Source organism: Rattus norvegicus, chromosome 12 (genome assembly GCF_036323735.1).
Source record: "Rattus norvegicus strain BN/NHsdMcwi chromosome 12, GRCr8, whole genome shotgun sequence".
NCBI classification, from domain to species: Eukaryota; Metazoa; Chordata; class Mammalia; order Rodentia; family Muridae; genus Rattus; species Rattus norvegicus.
Genome location: NC_086030.1, coordinates 11,029,829 through 11,049,529, shown reverse-complemented (window position 1 = coordinate 11,049,529; position 19,701 = coordinate 11,029,829). Strand labels below are relative to the sequence as shown.

The following is a 19,701-nucleotide window of genomic DNA, read 5'->3' as shown; positions in this document are numbered from 1 at the left end:
CACCTTGTGCACAGCTATGCAAATACCAGACTCGGCTGTAAGGGCAGCTTTCCCGCCTCCCTCGGTCCCTTTCTTCAAAATAAAACGCGTGGCTGCCCGGCGCCGCCTCACAATGCAGACACAGAAACGAGGCAGCAGGCGAGCTGGGACCTAGACACGGGTCTGCAGGGCCGGGGACGCGAAGGGGAGCCGCACGAGACCAAACCCTAAGAACCACATTGTGCCCAAGTGTGTATGAGCGAAACCCAGCCGCAGCTAAGCAGCCCGGCAGGAGAGAGGAAGAGAGGGAGAGCGAGGGAAAGGGGAAAGAGAGGAGGGAGGGGACTGAGAAAAGGTGAGGAAGGGGTGGTAAGGGGAGGAAAGGGAGGGGGAGGGGAGTGGAAAAGTGAGGGAAAGATGGAGAGGAGTGGGGAAGGAAGAAAGGGAGATGAAGTGGGGAGAGGATAGAGGGAGGGGTGAAAAGGGAGGAAAGGGGAGGGGAGAAGCGAGGGGGAGGAGAGGGGGTAGAAGGGAGGGTAGTCGTTGGAGGGGAGAGAGCGGAAGCGAACATCCAAGGAGTCTGTACCAGGAAGCGGGAAGTCTCAGAGCCTCAGGTAGTCGGGCATGGAAGAGGGAGGTTAAGGGGGAGGCGGGGCAGCCACGGAATCCTAGACCTTCCAGAGCCTGGTCTTTGCTGCCTGTCAGTCTGTCCATCAATCACACGCTCCTGGAAGGCTCCGTGGGCTCCCGGGGAGCAGGGCTTCCCGGGATTCCGCAGCCTCCGGTGGTGCTCTTCCTGGGTTTTACTCTGGAGAACTCCAATTCCCAAGGCAGAGAGTCCAGATATCACACAGCTCTGAGCCACAGCCCGGGTCCTACAGGCTGCCGTGGTCTGAGCCCCGTACCCCGCTGTGCTTTAAGCTTCTCTGCTCCTGCGTGCTCCACGGGTGAAACCGCGACTCTTCGCTGACTTTGATCGGTTTCCCTTGTGGTGGGTTAACATTGCCTCGCTCGATGACGTTGCAGAGAGAGAGAGAGAGAGAGAGAGAGAGAGAGAGAGAGAGAGAGAGAGAGAGAGAGACTGACTTAAAAGGAGAGGTTATCTTTAACCCTGCTAGTAATTAGTTAAGTCAACATCCCCGAACACGGTGCCAGTTCTCTCAGAGTGGAGTGTTGATGCTGGAAATAATAATAACGTCTAGCTAGCCTATAGCCGTTCTGCATAAAGCAATTCGATAAAACCACACCAGCGGGAAAGCCTAGAGACTGGCAAACTTCTCGCCTTAGGATATTTATCATGTTGTGGGCTAGTAAATCTCACATGTCGTGTGTAGATCTTAGTGTGTACATGTGTACATCTGAACGTCCTGCAATGAGAGCGATCATTTCTGATCTAAAACAGCGTTGACACTTCAGAACAGGCAAACCCAACGTAGGAATATCCTCAAATGCTATTATTGTTGTTGTTGTTGTTGTTGTTATATTCTTTTAAATTAGCTCAAAGACCAGATAATCACACGCTTAGCATTGGCCCAAAGACCATCCCAGAATAAGACAGCCCTGAATGATAAGGAAAATTAATAGGCACAATCAAAAACAATTTTTTTTTGGTTCTTTTTTTCGGAGCTGGGGACTGAACCCAGGGCCTTGCGCTTCCTAGGCAAGCGCTCTACCACTGAGCTAAATCCCCAAGCCCCAAAAACAATTTTTTAAAGTGCTTCTTGCCACATCTTATCCACATCCGAAATAAAAAAAGGAAAAGCTATGCCTGTTTCATTAAATGAACAGTACCAACTAGTGAGGCCTTCATAAGGTGAGCTCTGCAGGAGAAAACCAGAGCTCCGCTAAGCTATGTCCCAATCAGCCTTATAGCTTGATGCCCTGGGACCCTGCCCTCTCTCTCAGAGGTTGTGTGCAGGAGCTCCAGGGGTGGTATTGACTGGGTTTGCTGTTTTTCTGGTGTGTTGGTTGGCTTGTTTTATTAAGACTCACCTGTGTCTGCCTCCCCATTGCTGGGCCCGACCCATTGTCTAGTGGGTTTGTTTGTTTAAATTTTGAATTTAGTGATGACAATTTCCAAACTGACTTTTCTCAAGGGAAGCTGCTCTTGGTGTCTTTGAAGCAAGACTCTACCTAGCCACCGGACACCTCAAGTCTGTAGGCAAAAATCTATGCACAGTAGATGTGACAAGTGCTCATAAACACTGAGCCATCTCGCCAGCACCCTGCCCCCAATTTGTCTGTCTGTTTTGAAACAGGATATCACTATGTAGCCATGGCTGCCCTAGAACTCACTTTGTAGACCAGGCTGGCCTCCAAGTCACAAAGATCTGCCTGCCTCTGCTTCCTGAGTGCTGGGATTATAGAACGCATCACCACACCCAGTCCCAATTGTTGTTGTTGTTGTTGTCGTCGTCGTCTGGGTATATGGTGTTTGGCCTTCGTGGTATGTATGTGTACTCTGTGCATGCAGCGCCCATAGAAACAAGAAGGCGGCATCAGATTCTTGGACATCTGATGTCCTCTTCTAACCTCTGCAGGCACAGGGTGCCCAAGCAGGCAAAAACACTCAGACACACAAAATCAAAACATAAATCTTTTCAAAACTCTAGTCTGGCAGTGGTGGCTGTTAAGGCCTAGGTAAAACATCAAGGCCTAGATGGGATGTCGAGTCCTAGGTGACTGTTACCTGACTCACCTGCCATTATAAGGAAACTTTCTCCTATGTTTCTGCTATTGCTAGGAAACTTCCTCATGCCCAAGTTGAGTACATATTCTGTTATTTTCTGTGCCCTTGGAAACCAATCATGATAGAAGTCAGTAGAACTGCTTTGTCTAGTTACCCACAATAAGCCTGTACTGGAACCAACCACCCAACAGCACTTCCTGCATCTGTCTATGAGCTTTTAGAAGCCACCTCTGTGATGGACCCCCAACATGAGAGAGATAAGACACTATTTCGAATAAGACTTCCAATTTGAGTAGGGGTCAAAACTCCCAAGACCTACCCAGGAATTGACATCCTAGTTGGCAGAAAGAGACATGTACGTGGGTAACTGACATCCTGGATGGCAAGTTAAGGCACGAATGTTAGACAAGTCCCATCCTTGTTGACCTTGACATGAATGTTAGACAAAGTGTCTTAGGGTCTCCATTGCTATGAAGAGACACCATGACCAAGGCAACTCTTATAAAGTACAGCATTTAACTGAGTCTGGCTTACAGTTCAGAAGTTCAGTCCATTATCATCAAGGCGGGAGCATGGCAGTACCCAGGGAAGCATGGTGCTAGAGGAGCTGATTGTTCTACATCTTGTTCTGAGAGCAAGTGAGGGAAGATTGATTTCCAGGCAGCTAAGAGGAAGGTCTCTCTAAGCCCGCCCCCCAGTGACACACTTCCTCCAACAAGGCCACACCTCCCAGTAATGCTACTCCCTGGGCCAAGCATATTCAAACCACCACACAGGACAAGATCCCTACCACAGTTGAATACCTCAACCAATGGGAGCAGGATACATGTACAACAAAGACATGTTCCTAAATCCTAATTGGTGAAGTAACTTGGCATAGATCTTTGTAGCTCTCAGGCTTAAAAAGCCCTGTAGAACCTTAACTCGGGGTCACAGTTCAGCTCTCAAGCCTGGAATGTGACCCTGATCGATCAGTCATGAGGTACAGCATTCAATAAACCATTTCTTTTCTTTTCTTTTCTTTTCTTTTTTTTTTTTTTTTTTTTTGAGCTGGGGACCGAACCCAGGGCCTTGCGCTTGCTAGGCAAGTGCTCTACCACTGAGCTAAATCCCCGACCCCTCAATAAACCATTTCTATTTGACTGAAATTGGTGTTTGAGTGATTTGTGTGGTGATTTCCAGACCCCAACAGTAGCAGATGCCTTTAATTCCCAGCACTTGGGAAACAAAAAGTCAGGCAGATCTCTCTAGAAGTTTGAGGCCAGCCTGGTCTACAGAGCGAGTTCCAGGATAGCCAATGCTATAGAGAAACCCTGTCTTAAAAAAAACAAACAAACAAACAAAACAAATAAACAAAAAGGTCTAACTAATGTAATAGAACAAGAGGTTTAGAAGTTTCGCATTTTCTGTCCCTTGTTGTAGTTTTTTTTTTTTCCCCTCACAAGTTCAGGTATAAGGGTAACAAAATGGAAGTTAGGGCCTCCACAAATCACAATCACTGCTCAACAAGAACATGTGGGGAATTCACCTTCGCTTTCTTGGATACTTTCCCTTCAGTGATTTTTAGATCAAAATACGTAGACTGCAGAGGTCTTCATTTTAGGATGAGAGCGAACACATCATAAGACGGGGTTAGGCTGGCATGTGACGGTGCTGAAGGATTTTTGATCGCACTGTGAACCAAGAGATTGTGTCATTCACTGAAGAAAAAAAGCAACCCGTTTCTAGTTGTGGTGGGGCTCAGCCTTCGCACACGCCTTTCACTTGAGAGTTTTCTGCTTGAATATTGTAAACTGGATTAAATAAAGTCGACTGTAGGTCAAGAGGCGGAGCGAGCAACTGGTTGACAGGAAGTGGACAGAGGATTATTAGAGAGAGGGGGCATAGGAGGATGGATGGAAAGGGAGGGACAGTCCACTGGAAGGAGGTATTTTGAGACTGCACGAGAGAAGGCGCTGGGATGTCAGCTGAGGAGGAAGGTCAACGGGTGCTTTCTCTATTCTGCTCTTGCAGCGTTTCACCCCAGCATCTGGCTCCTGGGTCTTCATTGGTAAAACCAAACAACTGAGATTTTGTTAACCACAACATGGTAGCCTGCACACCTACCAGTCCAGTATCTGGGAAGCTAAGGCAGGAAGAGACCATGGAGAGAGGAACCCAACAATTCACTAAAAAACTAAAATGAGGGAAAAAAGTGAAAGCTAGGTGTGGTGCACGCCTTTACTCCCAGCACTCAGGAGGCACAGGCAGGCACTCTGTGAGTTCGAGGCCAGTCTGGTCCACGTAGTGTCAGGCCTACAACAATGAGACCCTGTCTCAACAACGACTCCCGCCTCTTCCTTTTTCTCTACCCTTTTTGGTAGGATGTGGTAGGGATTGTAGAATCCAGAGCCTGACACATAGTAGGCAAGCACTCAACCATTGAGCTACACCCCCAGCTCTTGTCAGGTTCGCTTTCTGTGCTGGAGCTGGGAGGGGCTCTCGTAGCTCATTAGCTTACACCGGAAGTAATTATAAAGCACCATGTTGCTAAGAATTCTGGGGGTTTTCTTCCTGTCAGTCATGTCTTGGGAGACACGTTTTTATTTCATCACTGTATTACCTCTCTCGCCGTTTAACTGTCAGGATATTAAATGTTCCGTGTCTCAGAGCTGAATCTGCTGTAGGATGTGGCTGGAGAAACCCTTACATGACTTCATGTGCTAATAATGCATAGCTTACAAGACACCAACTGAGGGAGAAGCATTTGAGGCCAATCCTCATTATTTGAGTTCAACCCCCAGAGCATACATGGTAGAAGGAAGGAGAGAACTGACCCCTGAAAGTTGTCCTGTCAGGCAAGGGATGTGCGTGAGCGCGTGCGTGCGCGCGCGCGCACGCACACACATACACACACACACACACACACACACACACACACACACACACGGAGATGGGAAAAGAATAAAGATCCGAGATTATTCATCATGGGAAGGTTAATGCCCAAATGCCTGTGCAAGAGCATCTTCTAAGATACTTTCATGGACTCAAAGCCTGTGAGTTTCCACACAGCAGAATATCAAGGGTGTACTTGACGGATGGACAACTGGCCATACGTGGTAGCTTTTGCTGCTGGTAAATGGAAGCAGGTCCATTGCCTCTGGGGTCCTTTCATACCTTTCTGCAATAGACCTCCATATCAAAACTGCAAATGAGATTTGGAAAGGCATGTTCAATATAAATTGTGAAAAATATCAAGTAGAAAAATATCAGGCTTGGCGTAACTACTCTCAGACATTGTTCTTCTGGGGACACTGTTGGGGCAGGAAAAATATGGTTGTCATGAGGACACAGACCAACTTCATTTAAGTAACTTCAAAAGCTCGGGACAGCTTCAAGTAGGCTTCTTTTGCTTAATAATGGCCTTCTCTAGATTTATTGTACAGAAAAAAGTCCTACACACATTCATACTTTGTTTATGTTGATTGGTTGGTTTTTGAGAGGGGAGCTGATCAAGTAGCACGGGCTGGCCTATAACTTACTGATCTGTCCCAAGTTGACCTTGAATTTGATAACCTCATTGTGGTGGGGGTGAATATGCTTGGCCCAGGGAGTGGCACTATTTGGAGGTGTGGCCTTGTTGAAATAGGTGTGGTGTGGGCTTAAGACCCTTGTCCTAGCTTCATGGAAGTCAGTCTTGAAGATGTAGAACTCTCAGCCCCTCCTGCACCATGCTTGCCTGGACGCTATCAAGCTCCTGTCTTGATGATAATGTACTGAATTTCTGAACCTGTAAGCCAGCCCCAGTTAAATGCTGTCCTTATATGAGTTGCTTTGGTCACGGCGTCTGTTCACAGCAGTAAGACCCTAAGACACTCATCTCTCTCACCTCCTGCCGTTTGTACGTCTTCTCTGCCTCCTGAGTCCCAAGGTGACACATTGATTATACCATGTCCCAGTTCTTAGGCATATCTTCATCTTATTGATTCAGAATAGTGAATGAAAACTAGGTGATATCCCTCTTTAATCCAATGTTGACCAGTGATTGATTGATGGTCGGTTGACTGAATTCACTTTATAGCCCAAGATGATCTCCAGTTCCTGACACCCCCCCCCACCCTGCATCTATCTCTCCAGTGCTGGGATGACAGACTGAAGCCACCACTTCCCTTTACGTGACAATGAGAATGGCATCCGGAGCTTTGAGCATGCTAGATAACACTGTGTCACCAGAGCTGTACCCCTAGCCTGACTGGTTGTATGTATGTATGTATGTATGTATGTATGTATGTATGTATGTATTTACTTCAGTCCTGAGGATTGGATGAAGAACCCCCCACGCAGGCTAAGTGAGCACGCTGCTATTAGAAACAGCTTAAGAGATTTCCAAAAAGAACAAATATGTCTGGCTACCTTTCAGCAGACTCAGAAACCGCCTCAGCCGGGAATCGGAGTCACCATGTGGCTCTGGTCGGGTTGCTTGGCCTTCACTTGGGCTCTTAGATGGTATTTTTTCCTCTCTCCAACTCATGATGGTGCCTTGGGGAACTGGGAAAAGATGATGTTGCAAAGTTACAGCCCAAAATTTTTAAATGCCTGGGGGGTGGGGATCTAGGTCGACAGAGAGAGAGAGAGAGAGAGAGAGAGAGAGAGAGAGAGAGAGAGAGAGAGACTGACTCTTGTCAGAGACACAGGCACACAGCCTTCTCGGCTCAGAAACAAAAATAGCTGTCTCTGTACGTGAAGCCACAGGCAGGGCAACTCCACATACGATTTTAAGGAAGGAAGAATCCACGTCCTTTTTAGAGCTGCGGGGTGAGTCGTGCTCTGTTCTGCCATCCCTAGAAAAGAAAACACGGTGGATACGAAGCTACCTTACTGTCAGTGCTTCGTAGAGAGACTTCCGTGTTTGAACCGGCAGAAACGCGTGGACTGATGCAGGCTCTCCTCACTAAAGACAGCGGCACTGCAGGGAGCTTCAACCACAGAGATGAGCACGGGCTTCTAGAAGGCTCCTTGACTGTGCCTTTTGTCAACTTCCAAATGGAAGAACTAGGCATACTTAATGTCCTTGTATGGCCCCCTCAAGGGTACTGAGTATGCGCACGCACGCACGCATGCACGCACGCATGTGGACGCGCGCAGCGGCACATGGGAATGCCTTCTGCTCCTGGACCACATGGAAGGTGGGGGTGGGGTGTCTCCATAAGCAGCTGTGTGCGGACCCATCTTTCAAGCTGCATATTCTGTCCGTACTTCCCACCACTTACTGGGCAAGTTTAGTTACTAGTCGGACTGAGAGGCTAAAGCCAGGCAAAGAAGTTAAAAAGAAATCAACAGGCTAGAGCGATGGCTCAGCAGCACTGCTGATCTTGCAGAGGACCAGGGTTCAATTCGCAGTACCCACGTGGCCGCTCATACTGTCCAGTGCCAGGTAATACAACGCCCCCTTCTAGCCTCCATGGGCTTTGGGCACATGTGGTGGTGTTCAAGGGGCTCACAAGGCCACCCTGTGCAAAACACAGAATGCTCAAACCTCAGGTAGATTTGGGGGTTCATAGATGGGGAGATTCCCTGCAGATAATGAATGCGATGGGTAAAGCCCAGGAAAAAAGGCAAATGTCCATTTGGGGATGCCCCACCTAATGTTCCCTGCACACACTGTGCACACACCTGACCTCCTCAAACTCCAGCTTCCCCAGTCGAATGAGGGCAAGGTCTGGACGGAGCCTGAGGTTGCTTCGCATCCTACCCTGTCGTCCCGTGACGCTGGTGGCTCTCTAGTGCTTGTTGGCCCTTTCGTTGAGGGATGAAATATGCAGGCGTGGCCACAGTTGCTTCGCTACCGCGAGTAGAATTCCAGCGGGGAGTCTTGGAGCTTAATAATTAGCCGGGATCAACGAGGCTCTTCAAACCTCAACTAGTGTTCCTCCTCCCAACTGTCTGAACAGGTGACCCAGTAAACAGCGAACTGCAGTGACTTTATTCAGAAACAAAGATTGTTTTGAGCGACTAGGAAAGTTAAACCCTTCCCTGTTTATACATGCTAATATGTGTGCATGCAGATAAACAGAAGTCACTTGTCCTTAAAGACAAGTGTTCCCAAAAAATCAAATTACAATAATGCTAACCACTCAGCACCTGCCATGGACAAAAACCCTGGTTAAAGACTTACCATGTACTGGATGACTTTCTTTTTATTTATGAAAACATATTTTAAATTTTATTTTATATGCACGTGTGAGCGCCCATGCTTGGGTAGGTGTGGGAAACGGTAGGTGTCAGAAGAAGATATCAGATCCCTCATAACTGGGATTAAAAATAGATGTGAGGAGTCTTATGGGTCCTGGGAACTGAACCCAGGTCCTCTGCAAGGACAGCAAGTACTCTAACCACTGAGCCTTCCACCAGCCTCGTGAGATGACTTTATTCTATGTATGTATTTATGTATGTATGTATGTATGTATGTATGCATTTATGTATGTATGTATGTATTTATGTATGTATGTATGTATGTACTTATTTATGTATTTATTTATTGAGAAGGCATCTTTCAAATAGCCCTGGTTGTGCTAGAACTCTACTGGAAGCAAAGGGATGCACCACCACACATGGTGTGTGTGTGTGTGTGTGTGTGTGTGTGTGTCACTTATTTCCATTTATTTCTTCTATTTCCAGGTTTAATACCAACTGATTCCTCAAAAGAAGCAGGAGACAATGCTTACCTGTGTATTTGGCTCACAGGCATAGCTGTTGCAAGAGTAGTAGAATAAAACATTCAGGATTCACAGTTGAGCTTGGGGAAGGTCTTTCTGGAGATGCATTTGATCACATTTGTATCAGAGTGGGGCTTTCCCCACCTCCACCCCTACCTCCCCCACCCCTCACCCCCCATCCCCGGCTCCTTTGGCTGAAGAGGAACGCCTGTGTCTTTGTAGCTAATGAGACCCAGTCCCACCTGCCATACTTAAGGGTGGATGTCAGCTTGACTTCATCTTGGAATCAACAGGCAAGCCCGTGGGCACATTTATGAAGGATTTTCTTGATCAGTTAAAGTTGGAAGACCTCCCCCAAATACGTGGAGGGAGGGTCACCTTCAGGTGGCAGTCCTGATAAAAGTAAGCCTGAGAAAGAAAACCTGATTTTGCCTGTGGTGCCTTCATGTTATGTCGCTAAATTCATCCACAACCTGTTAGCCTCTTGCCGCTGCTGCTGTCATAAGTCCCGGCATCTTCAAACGTCCACCGCGGACCGAAGACAGCGCTCCTCCCGGAACTGCTGGGGCCTCCAGCCTAGTGGGCTGAGCAGCTATCCCTCGGGTTCGCAGCCTCTCCAGCGTGAGACGCTACACGGCATCATTTCAGCCAATCTAGTGAGCCCCCTTTTAATACATATTCATCCTGGTGGCTTCGTTCCTCTAGAGAACCCTAATACACCATCTGTAGTGTGACCAGGGAAAGAAAAGGAAGTCTCACTAAAACTCAAGGGAAACTTTTCTGGCAGTGACAGCTCAATCAGCAAGTTGCGATGCTGTCAGAAGCATCGTGCTCCGAGGACAGTTTGGACCAGTCAGATGCGTCTCGATGAGAATCATACCAACACCCACACAAGCACAGGGGTCTCTTGTGATAGCCCCCTTCCATTGTCTTTGCTCACCCAGAATTCCCCAAACAGTGAAAATTTAGTAGCATAACAAAAGTGGGTTTTTTTTTTTTTTTTTTTTTGGTTCTTTTTTTCGGAGCTGGGGACCGAACCCAGTTGTTTTGTTTTTTTTTTTTTTTTTAAGATTTATTTATCTTTTTTTTTTTTCCGGAGCTGGGGACCGAACCCAGGGCCTTGCGCTTCCTAGGCAAGCGCTCTACCACTGAGCTAAATCCCCAACCCCGATTTATTTATGTTTATCTGAGGACACTGCAGCTGTCTTCAGACACACCAGAAGAGGGCATGGGATCCCATTACAGATGGTCGTGAGCCACCATGTGGTTGCTGGGAATTGAACTCAGGACCTCTGGAAGAGCAGTCGGTGCTCTCTACCACTGAGCCATCTCTCCAGCCCCAAGAAATGTGTTTTATGTTTTGATCCTACACAGCTACAGGTCCTCCCAAACGTACAGTTATAAATTGCACTATTTCACTCTTGTGCCTGCATGTGGAAAACAGAGAAACTGTTTACGTTGGGTGCCGTGAACAGCATTCTCTTTGCTATCCTTCAACCAAATCAAACATGAGTGTCTTCAGACACTAGCAGCGGCATTAAAGAGAGATGCCTTAGGGCCACAGGTCCCTCTCACAGCTACTTGGCTCTGCCTCTGAGAATTCAAAATATATGGGATTGTTCTGTTCCAAAACAATTTAGTTACCAAAATTGGATTTGCAGTTGGGATTTTGGTCCCTGTTGTCTTGCCAGTCTCTGGTGGGGGTTATAGTAAAGAACGGTTTGGGTAGAGAATGGGTTTCTGTCATGGTTTGGGGACAGGGTCTTACTATGTGACTCTGGCTCTTCTGGAACTCAGAGATCCTCACACCTCTGCCTCCACATGTGCCACCACACCTGGCAATAATATTTTTTGGTTTTGGGGGATTTTTTTCCTTTCCTTTTCTTTTACACAGGGTCTCACTGTGTGGCCTTGGTTGACATGGAATCTGCTGTATAGCTGGGCGCGGTGGCGCACGCCTGTAGTCCCAGCTACTCGGGAGGCTGAGACAGGAGGATCTCTTGAGTCCAGGAGTTCTGGGCTGTAGTGCGCTATGCCGATCGGGTGTCCGCACTAAGTTCGGCATCAATATGGTGACCTCCCGGGAGCGGGGGACCACCAGGTTGCCTAAGGAGGGGTGAACCGGCCCAGGTCGGAATCTGCTGTATAGACTTTTGAACACCTTGAGTTGATTTTTTTTACCCAAAACTTATACACTTATGCACTTACACACACACACACACACACGTAAACAGAGTAGAGTCACGCCCTGGTTTGTTGTTGGGACTTACAGGTAATGAGGGGGCAATGTTTATATCTTCCTGTGGGAGGAAATTTAGCAACATTTCTTCCTTCTTCCTTCCTTCCTTCCTTCCTTCCTCCCTCCCTTTCTTCCTTCCTTCCTTCTTCCTTCCTTCTTCCTTCCTTCCTCCTTCTTTCCTCCTTCCTTCTTCCTTCCTTCTTCCTTCCTCCTTCTTTCCTCCTTCCTTCCTTCTTCCTTCCTTCCTCCCTCCCTTCCTTCCTCCCTCCCTTCCTTCCTTCCTCCCTCCCTCCCTTCCTTCCTTCCTTCTTCCTTCCTTCTTCCTTCCTTCCTCCTTTCCTCCTTCCTTCCTTCTTCCTTCCTCCCTCCCTTTCTTCCTTCTTTCTTCCTTCTTCCTTCCTCCCTTTCTTCCTTCCTTCCTTCCTCCTTCTTTCCTCCTTCCTTCCTTCTTCCTTCCTTCCTTCCTCCCTCCCTTTCTTCCTTCCTTCTTTCTTCCTTCTTCCTTCCTCCCTCCCTTTCTTCCTTCCTTTCTCCTTCTTTCCTCCTTCCTCCCTCCCTTTCTTCCTTCCTTCCTCCCTCCCTTTCTTCCTTCCTTCCTTCTTCCTTCCTCCTTCTTTCCTCCTTCCTTCCTTCTTCCTTCCTTCCTTCCTCCCTCCCTTTCTTCCTTCCTCCCTCCCTTTCTTCCTTCCTCCTTTCTTCCTCTTCCTTCCTTCCTTCTCTCCTCCCTCCCTTTCTTCCTTCCTCCCTCTTTCCTTCCTTCCTTCCTCCCTCCCCTTCTTCCTTCCTTCCTCTTCCTTCTTTCTTCCTTCCTTCCTCCTTCTTTCCTCATTCTTTCCTCCTTCCTTCCTCCCTCCCTTTCTTCCTTCCTTCTTCATTCCTTCTTCCTCCCTCCCTCTCTTCCTTCCTCCCTCCCTTCCTTCCTCCCTCCCTCCCTTCCTTCTTTTTTTTTTTTTGGTTCTTTTTTTCGGAGCTGGGGACCGAACCCAGGGCCTTGCGCTAGGTAAGCGCTCTACCACTGAGCTAAATCCCCAGCCCCCCTTCCTTCCTTCTTCCTTCCTTCCTCCTTCCCTTCCTTCCTTCCTTCCTTCCCTCTCTTCATGTAGGATCTAGCTATAGAGCTACAGAGTTCAAGCTAAATGGCTTGAACTCACAGAGATCCTCTTGCCTCTGCCTCCCCAGTGCTGGGATTAAAGGGACCCTAGGGACCTTTTCTAACCTAGCATCTCAGTGAAAACTGTGAAGAGAAAGTCACTGGAGCCTGAGTGTGTCACCTCACAGGCAGGTCATCTTATGGGCAGTGTGACACAAGGTGTCAAGTGGACACAAACTCCATTAATGTCTAAAGGGCTTAGTAGACACAGCAGATCCATGCCTTTGCATGGAGTCCCAAGATGTGAGCATCTCTCTCTTTCTAACAGCAGCATCTTGACTTAATAACCGGTCTGTGGGTGAATGTGCAGGGTGGGATGAAGTAATGTGCACCATTGTGGAAACTCAGGCTGTAAATTACGTTTAAAACCGAAGTCACTTCCCAACCCGTTCTGACTTCCTTTTTAGGCTGTAGCTGCGTGAATCTGAGGAATCAAATTTTTATAGGATGAATTAATCAAACCTATGTAAAACTATCAGCATTTAAATTTAATAACTAGTTTCTTAATAACTGCTTGGGATGAAATTGAGTAATGTGTATTCCTGGGGTGATTATTATGTCAGAGTCTAAATACTGACAAAATCACGGTTCCTCAGAAACCCAGCTGACCCAGGGCTGTAACTACATAATTTTAAGGAATCAAACGACTTGTTGAATCAATCGGACTTACCAAAGGAGCTAGAGAGATTGCTCAGGGGCTTAAGAGCAATGGCTGACCTTCAGGAGATCCTGGGTTTGATTCCCAGCACCCACAGCGTGGCGTATATAGCACCAGTTCCAGGGGATGGAATCTGGCCTCTGTGGGCACTGCATGCATGTAATACACATGCACACGTGAAGGCAAACACTCATACATAAACGTTTTTTAACTTATCAAATCTTGAGCTGGGTGGTGGTGGCCTATGCCTTTAATCCCAGCACTTGGGAGACAGTGGCAGACAGATCTCTGTGAGGCCAGCCTGGTCTACAAAGTGAGTTCCAGGACAACCAGGGCTGTATGGGGAAACACTGTCTCAAAAAAGATAGATAGATAGATAGATAGATAGATAGATAGATAGATAGATAGATAAACAGGTAGGTAGATAGATAGGTAGGTAGCGATAGATAGATAGATAGATAGATAGATAGATAGATAGACAGACAGACAGGTAGGTAGATAGATAGGTAGGTAGCGATAGATAGATAGATAGATAGAGCATTCTACTAACTCAATGAAAGCTAAATTGGCTTATTCATGTGTTAATAATGGATATTAGTTCAAGCTGCATATAATTCGACCTGAACTATGCCCTTTTAACCCAAATCTTAAACCAATGATCATTTGTACAGCCAAATTTGGAGATGGTCTTTGGCAGGGCAGGAGAGGGTTGTCTTTGATATAAAAAACGGTCAACATGGGATTTTTCTACTTCATGACCGGGTGACACTAGGAAGATGAAGGTTTGGCTTTGTCTCTTCCTGGTCTACTGATTGCTGGATCCTCATGGTGCTGGAGAGTGACATCCAGACCATCTCGCAGTCAGCGCTCCATTCTGAGAAGAGACAGCTGACACGGTGCAGGGTACTGTACATATTAGGAGGTTAGGGTACTCAGTCCACCTGGCTTACGATATTCTCAATTTAGGAAGAGTCCGAGTCAGAGCGCCTGTTTCTGAGATCTCACTTCTGAGTGCCGGGCTTCTCCTGGTGAAATCAGTAAGACTCCACCAGAAGAGATCCAGGCATCGTCTTCCCTGGAAATTCCGATACTCAGACAAGCCTAAGAACCCTGGACATGGTTCCCGTGGGTCAGGCATGGTGGCAAGTTCTTTAATCCCAGTACTCAGAGGCAGGAAGCTCTCTATGAGTTCAAGACCAGCCTGGACTACTGTGCCAGATAGTTTTATGTCAAATTGGCACAAGTAAAGTCATCTGAGAGGAGAGAACCTCAACTGGGAAAAGGCCTCTAAAGGATCGGGCTGTAGGCAAGCCTGTGGGGCAGGTTCTTAGCGATTGATGGGGGAGGGCCCAGCCCACCGTGGGTAATCGCGGGGCTGGCTGTCCTGGCTTCTATAAGTCGGCTGAGCAAGCCATGACGAGCAAGGCAGTAAGAGTACCCCTCCATCCCTCTCGAATAAAGTGGCTGGAGAGATGGCTCCGCAGTTTAAAACCAAACAAAACAACAACAACCTTACTGTTCTTACAGAGGACACCCAGTGTGGTTCCAGCACCCACATGAAGGCTCACAACCGCTTTAAACTTGAGTTCTACGTGGTCCAGCGCCCTCTTCTGGTCTCCTTAGGTAATGTATGCAGCCAGACACACTCAGGCACAGGCACACATATGTAAAAGAAATATTTAAAATAATAATAACAATAAGCCAGATGTCGTGGTGTACACCTTTGATCCCAGCACTTATGAAGCAGAGGCAGGAGGATCTCTGTGAGTTTGAGGACAAGCTGAGCTGCAGAATGAGTTCCAAGCCGGCAAAGACTTCAGAGTGAAACTGTCTTTAAAAAAAAAAAAAAAAAAAAAAAAAAGATAGAAACAACACTATGGTAAGTTTGTGGGGGTGGGGTGGGGTTTTTTTTTGGTGTTGTTGTTGTTGTTGTTTGTTTGTTTGTTTGTTTGTTTTGCACTAAGATCATATCAAAGGTTGTGTATGAACAGAAGAACAAGTCTTTGTAACAATAAAATTGCCTTTAGGCCTGGAGAGATGGTTCAGCGGTTAAGAGCTCCGACTGCTCTTCCAGAGGTCCTGAGTTCAAATCCCAGCAACCACATGGTGGCTCACAACCATCTGTAATGAGATCTGATGCCCTCTTCTGGGGTGACTGAAGGCAGCTACAATGTACTCATATATAATAAATCTTTAAAAAAAAAGCAAAACAAAACAAAATTTCACCCCCCAAATATAATAGTAATGTATATAAGCTAATTATTATTAAGAACTAGTAACTATTATGTAATCTGCTGTTGTTATTAAGGAAGCGAGTTTTCATCGATCCAGGGATGTGTCAAGTGCCACTGTGAATTATTTTATTCATCTCTCAGCCATATCATCCAAACCTTCAGAAATTGTTATGACAGCTATGTCTGTTTTACAAATGGGGAGGTTGAGGCACAGACAACTGTGGATTTGCCTAAGAACCCCAATAGCAAGTGGCCCAGGTGGAGTCAGACAGGAGGCTGGTACTCTGAAGCCTGCGGCGCCATCTTTGTGATAGACAGTGGCTGGCATCTGACTCCAGCTTCTTTAGGTCTGTGGACTTCGTTCGTTATCTTGCCTATTGGGAGCACTGGCTTATTTCACTTTCTCCTGTCTCTGGAAGTTAGAGCCTCTCAGAATGCATGGGAAAACAATTTCTGGAAGAGAGAAAGAGAGGTTGCCCTTCCCCCCTTGCAAGGCAGAGGAGTCCATATTCAACATTAAATCTCTCTCTATCTCTCTCTCTCTCTCTCTCTCTCTCTCTCTCTCTCTCTCTCTCTCTCTCATTTCTGGTCGTCTTACAGCATTTGTGTGCAATAGGAAGGAACCTAGAAGCAGAGCTCGAACTTGGAAGAAATGTCTATTTGCTGGAGCATTTAAAATTTAACCACGGGGTCCAAAGAGACAGCTCATCGGTTTGCAAGCATTTGCTCCTTGCACGGAGGATCCAGCTCGTGTCCCCAGCTCCTACACCCACCTGTCACTTCAGTTCCAGGAGACCCAATGCCCTTTTCTCATCTCCTAGAGCCCCAGGTGTGCTTACCGACCTGGACAGGCAGACATGCCGGCAAAACACTCATCGCCCATAAAATGAAATATATAAATTTAAAAATGTGTTGGGTTTAATTGGAACCAAACCAGATAAAATTTAATTAGGAAAGAACAGGATTATAATTGTGTTTTCTGCCCTCTACAAGCCTTATTTCAAAATACAGTCTAAAATACTGATTCATCGATCTACAAACACATAGAGTCTGTTTTAAAAAGTAAATAAATAGGGGCTGGAGAGACGGCTCAGTGGTTAGGAGCACTGACTGCTCTTCCAGAGTTCAAATCCCAGCAACCCCATGGTGGCTCACAACCATCTGTAATGAGATCCGATGACTTCTTCTGCTGTGTCTGAAGACAGCGACAGAGTATTCATATGTAATAAATAAATCTTTTTTTAAGTAAATAAAAAAAGACTTTTTTTTTAACCTGGTGGTGGCGGCGACTTTAACCCCAGGACTCCTGAGGCAGAAGCAGGCTTCTGTAAATCTGAGGCAAGCCTGGTCTACAGAGCAAGTTCCAAGACAGTCAGGGCTCCACAGAAAAACCCTGTCTGGAAAAACAAAACAAGACAACAGAACAAAGTTATGAATTGTGGGAGTTGGGGTGGGATAGGGATATAACCTTCTCCTGAGACAGGTTAGACAGCCCGTTGTTGCTTCTTTCTTATTTCGTCTCATAGAGCCGAGAGAGAAGCTAAAACTGACCACAGACACTGTCAGGCCAATGACCCAGCATCACAGAGCTGACCACCCAGGGTTTTATACCTAATGGCAGCCTCAGAAGAGCAGCCCTTTGATACTCAGGCAGATGGTCCCTGGCATTCTCACCAGTTAGGGAAAGGAAGGGGTTAATTCCATCTTGTACCTCAAAGGGCTGGGTCAGGGGCACACAGCCTTAAAGCCCAGGTGAACAGCATGTTCCCAGAGGTGCTCCCTCCTCTAGGGAGGACCCAGGAGGTGAGTGAGTGCTCCCTGAGGAACAAACACCTGCCCCAGACCTGCTGCCCAGGGCTGAAGACTTTAGCCTTCCAGAGAGGTGAGGCCATGGGCACTAGCTCTATGAGACTCCCCCAGGCCAAGTCCCTCACCTTGTGTGGGACTGTGTGGGTGCCTGGGCTGGTCCCCATTTCTGTCAGGGGCCCAGGTTTAGTGTCTACAGCTGCTTCCTTCCCTCTCCCCTTCTCCCTTCTCCCCCCCTCCTCCCCTCTCTTTCCTTCTTCCTCCCCCCTCCCCATCCCCCTCTTCCTCCATCACCACCACCGCTTGTGTAGCTCTGACTGGCCTGGAACTCTCTCTATATTCCAGGCAGTCTCCTAACATGTAATCCTCCTGCCTCTGTCTCCTATGTGCTGAGACTACAGTTGAGTACCAAACTACCTGATGCTAACATTTCCTTATTTCTTCTATTCCCTCCCTCCCTTCCTCCCTTTATCCTTCCCTCCCTCCCTTCCTCCCTCTATCCTTCCCTCCCTCCCTCCCTCCCTCCCTCCCTCCCTCCCTCCCTCCTTCTTTCTGTTTATTTTGAGACAAGTTCTTACTCTATAATCAAGATAGCCCAGAATTCATTCTGTAGCTCAGGTTGGTCTTGAACTTGTGACAACCCTCCTGCCTCACCTTCTCAAGTACTGGGTTACAAGTGCCACCGTGCCTGGCTCTATACTTCCTTTTTTTTTTTTTTTTTTTGTTTTTTTTTTTTTTTTTGTTTTCCCTTTCTGGGACAAGGTCTTGCTGTGCAGTTCAAACTGACCTCAACGCCACTATGTAGCCCAGGCTGGCCTTAAATTCCTGGCAATCCTCCTACCTCAGACTCCTAAGTGCTGGGCTCGTAGATGTGCCTACTACACCTGGCCTACATTTTGTGTTTTATAAATAAGACATTCCTATACCCAGGTTCTCCATTGATGGGTCAAAAATGTTTTATGTCATTTTTGAAAAGACATCTGTACAGAACACGTAGAGACTTTTTCTCACCATTAATCACTAAGTAACACAATATAACAGCTACGTTCGCAACATCTGCATTGGAGTCACTTAGGGGTGAATTAAAATACCCAGGAGGATGTGTGTGTGTGTGTGTTCTGGGGAAACATCCGTCATTTTATAGAAAGAACTAGAACACCTGTGGATTTTTGTATCTTTGGGGAGGACCTGAAATCAACACCCTAAAGGACTTAAGGGACACCGGCTCTAGGAGAACAGGACTCTTGTAACTGGCAGAAGACACAGGAAAGTGCGGGGAAAATGTAGAAAAGACTGAGGATGTGTCTCCATGGTAGAATGCAAGGCCTGACAGGACTGGAGGGTGTGGGGTGGGCTAAAGCCTAGGATCTAGAAAAAGGACGGAGCCAACTTGCAGGGGGTGGCTGGATGCGGGCGTGAGTGTGTGCGGGTTGTGCTGTGTTCCCCGGCTTCCCCAGGCACTCATGTTACTCTTCCCTCAGTGTCAGCAAAAGAGGTTTCTGCTGCTGACTAACCCGGGAGGCGGTCTCGCCCTTCTCGTCCCTGCCCTCCGTCAGCACTGTGCACAATGAGAAAATGAAAGCTACCCTTTGCGCTAGTGAGCTAGTGCGTTGGCCTCGGTCGCCCACCCATCGCTGTGGGCTGTTCCCAGGGCCATGCAGGAGGCCAGAGAGGCCTTGGCTCCTACAGTGGCAGCAGCTGGCACGCTGCCCGGGTAGCCACCTCCAGCTGCAGCTGTTACTGTTATTTGCAACACTCCACATCCTGAGCTGGCTGGCTCCTGAGGCTCGCTCCTGGGAGAGCGTGAACACAAGAGTCCTGAGCGGAGTCTGCTCCTCCCTGGCCCCAGGAAGGGGCTGGGTAAAAAAGTAACTAGACTCGGACATGCAGGGGCTTGAGGAGATGGCAGCCTGGGATCCTGAGTAGTTCTTGACCTCAGCCAACGACCAGTTCTTGTCCCAGCCACTGAAACAGTCAGTACTCGGTCAGAACTGCTAGAAAAGTTTGAAAAGGAACCAGCTCCGTGGTATCCCCTCAGAAAGGTCCCTTCAGACTGAGGGACGCTCCCACCAGCCACTTGCTTTACTGTTTTCATTCTTTAGCAGTGTCTAAATGTCTCTTTATCTACGTGTTTCCTTCTTAATTGTGTGTAGAATTATCAGGTAGGTCATAGACGCTTTGCATAGGAGACGGTTGGTCTCTTTGGCTCGGGGCTAAGCCCAGTGTCTGGCCCTTCTGTTAAAGGAAGGTT

The 19,701-nt window shown here is 47.4% G+C and overlaps 1 long non-coding RNA gene across 2 annotated transcripts; it reads left to right on the top strand.

The window, feature by feature from the left end:
- Positions 1–504: 504 nt before the first annotated feature.
- On the top strand, positions 505–16,902 carry LOC134481148 (uncharacterized). 2 transcript variants are annotated; one of them, XR_010056452.1, is made up of 3 exons: positions 505–593; positions 14,938–15,033; positions 16,245–16,902. It is a non-coding gene; the product is annotated as an uncharacterized LOC134481148 (long non-coding RNA). The 2 variants fall into 2 exon arrangements; XR_010056451.1 differs by having other exon boundaries at positions 14,938–15,289.
- The last annotated feature ends 2,799 nt before the right edge of the window (positions 16,903–19,701 follow it).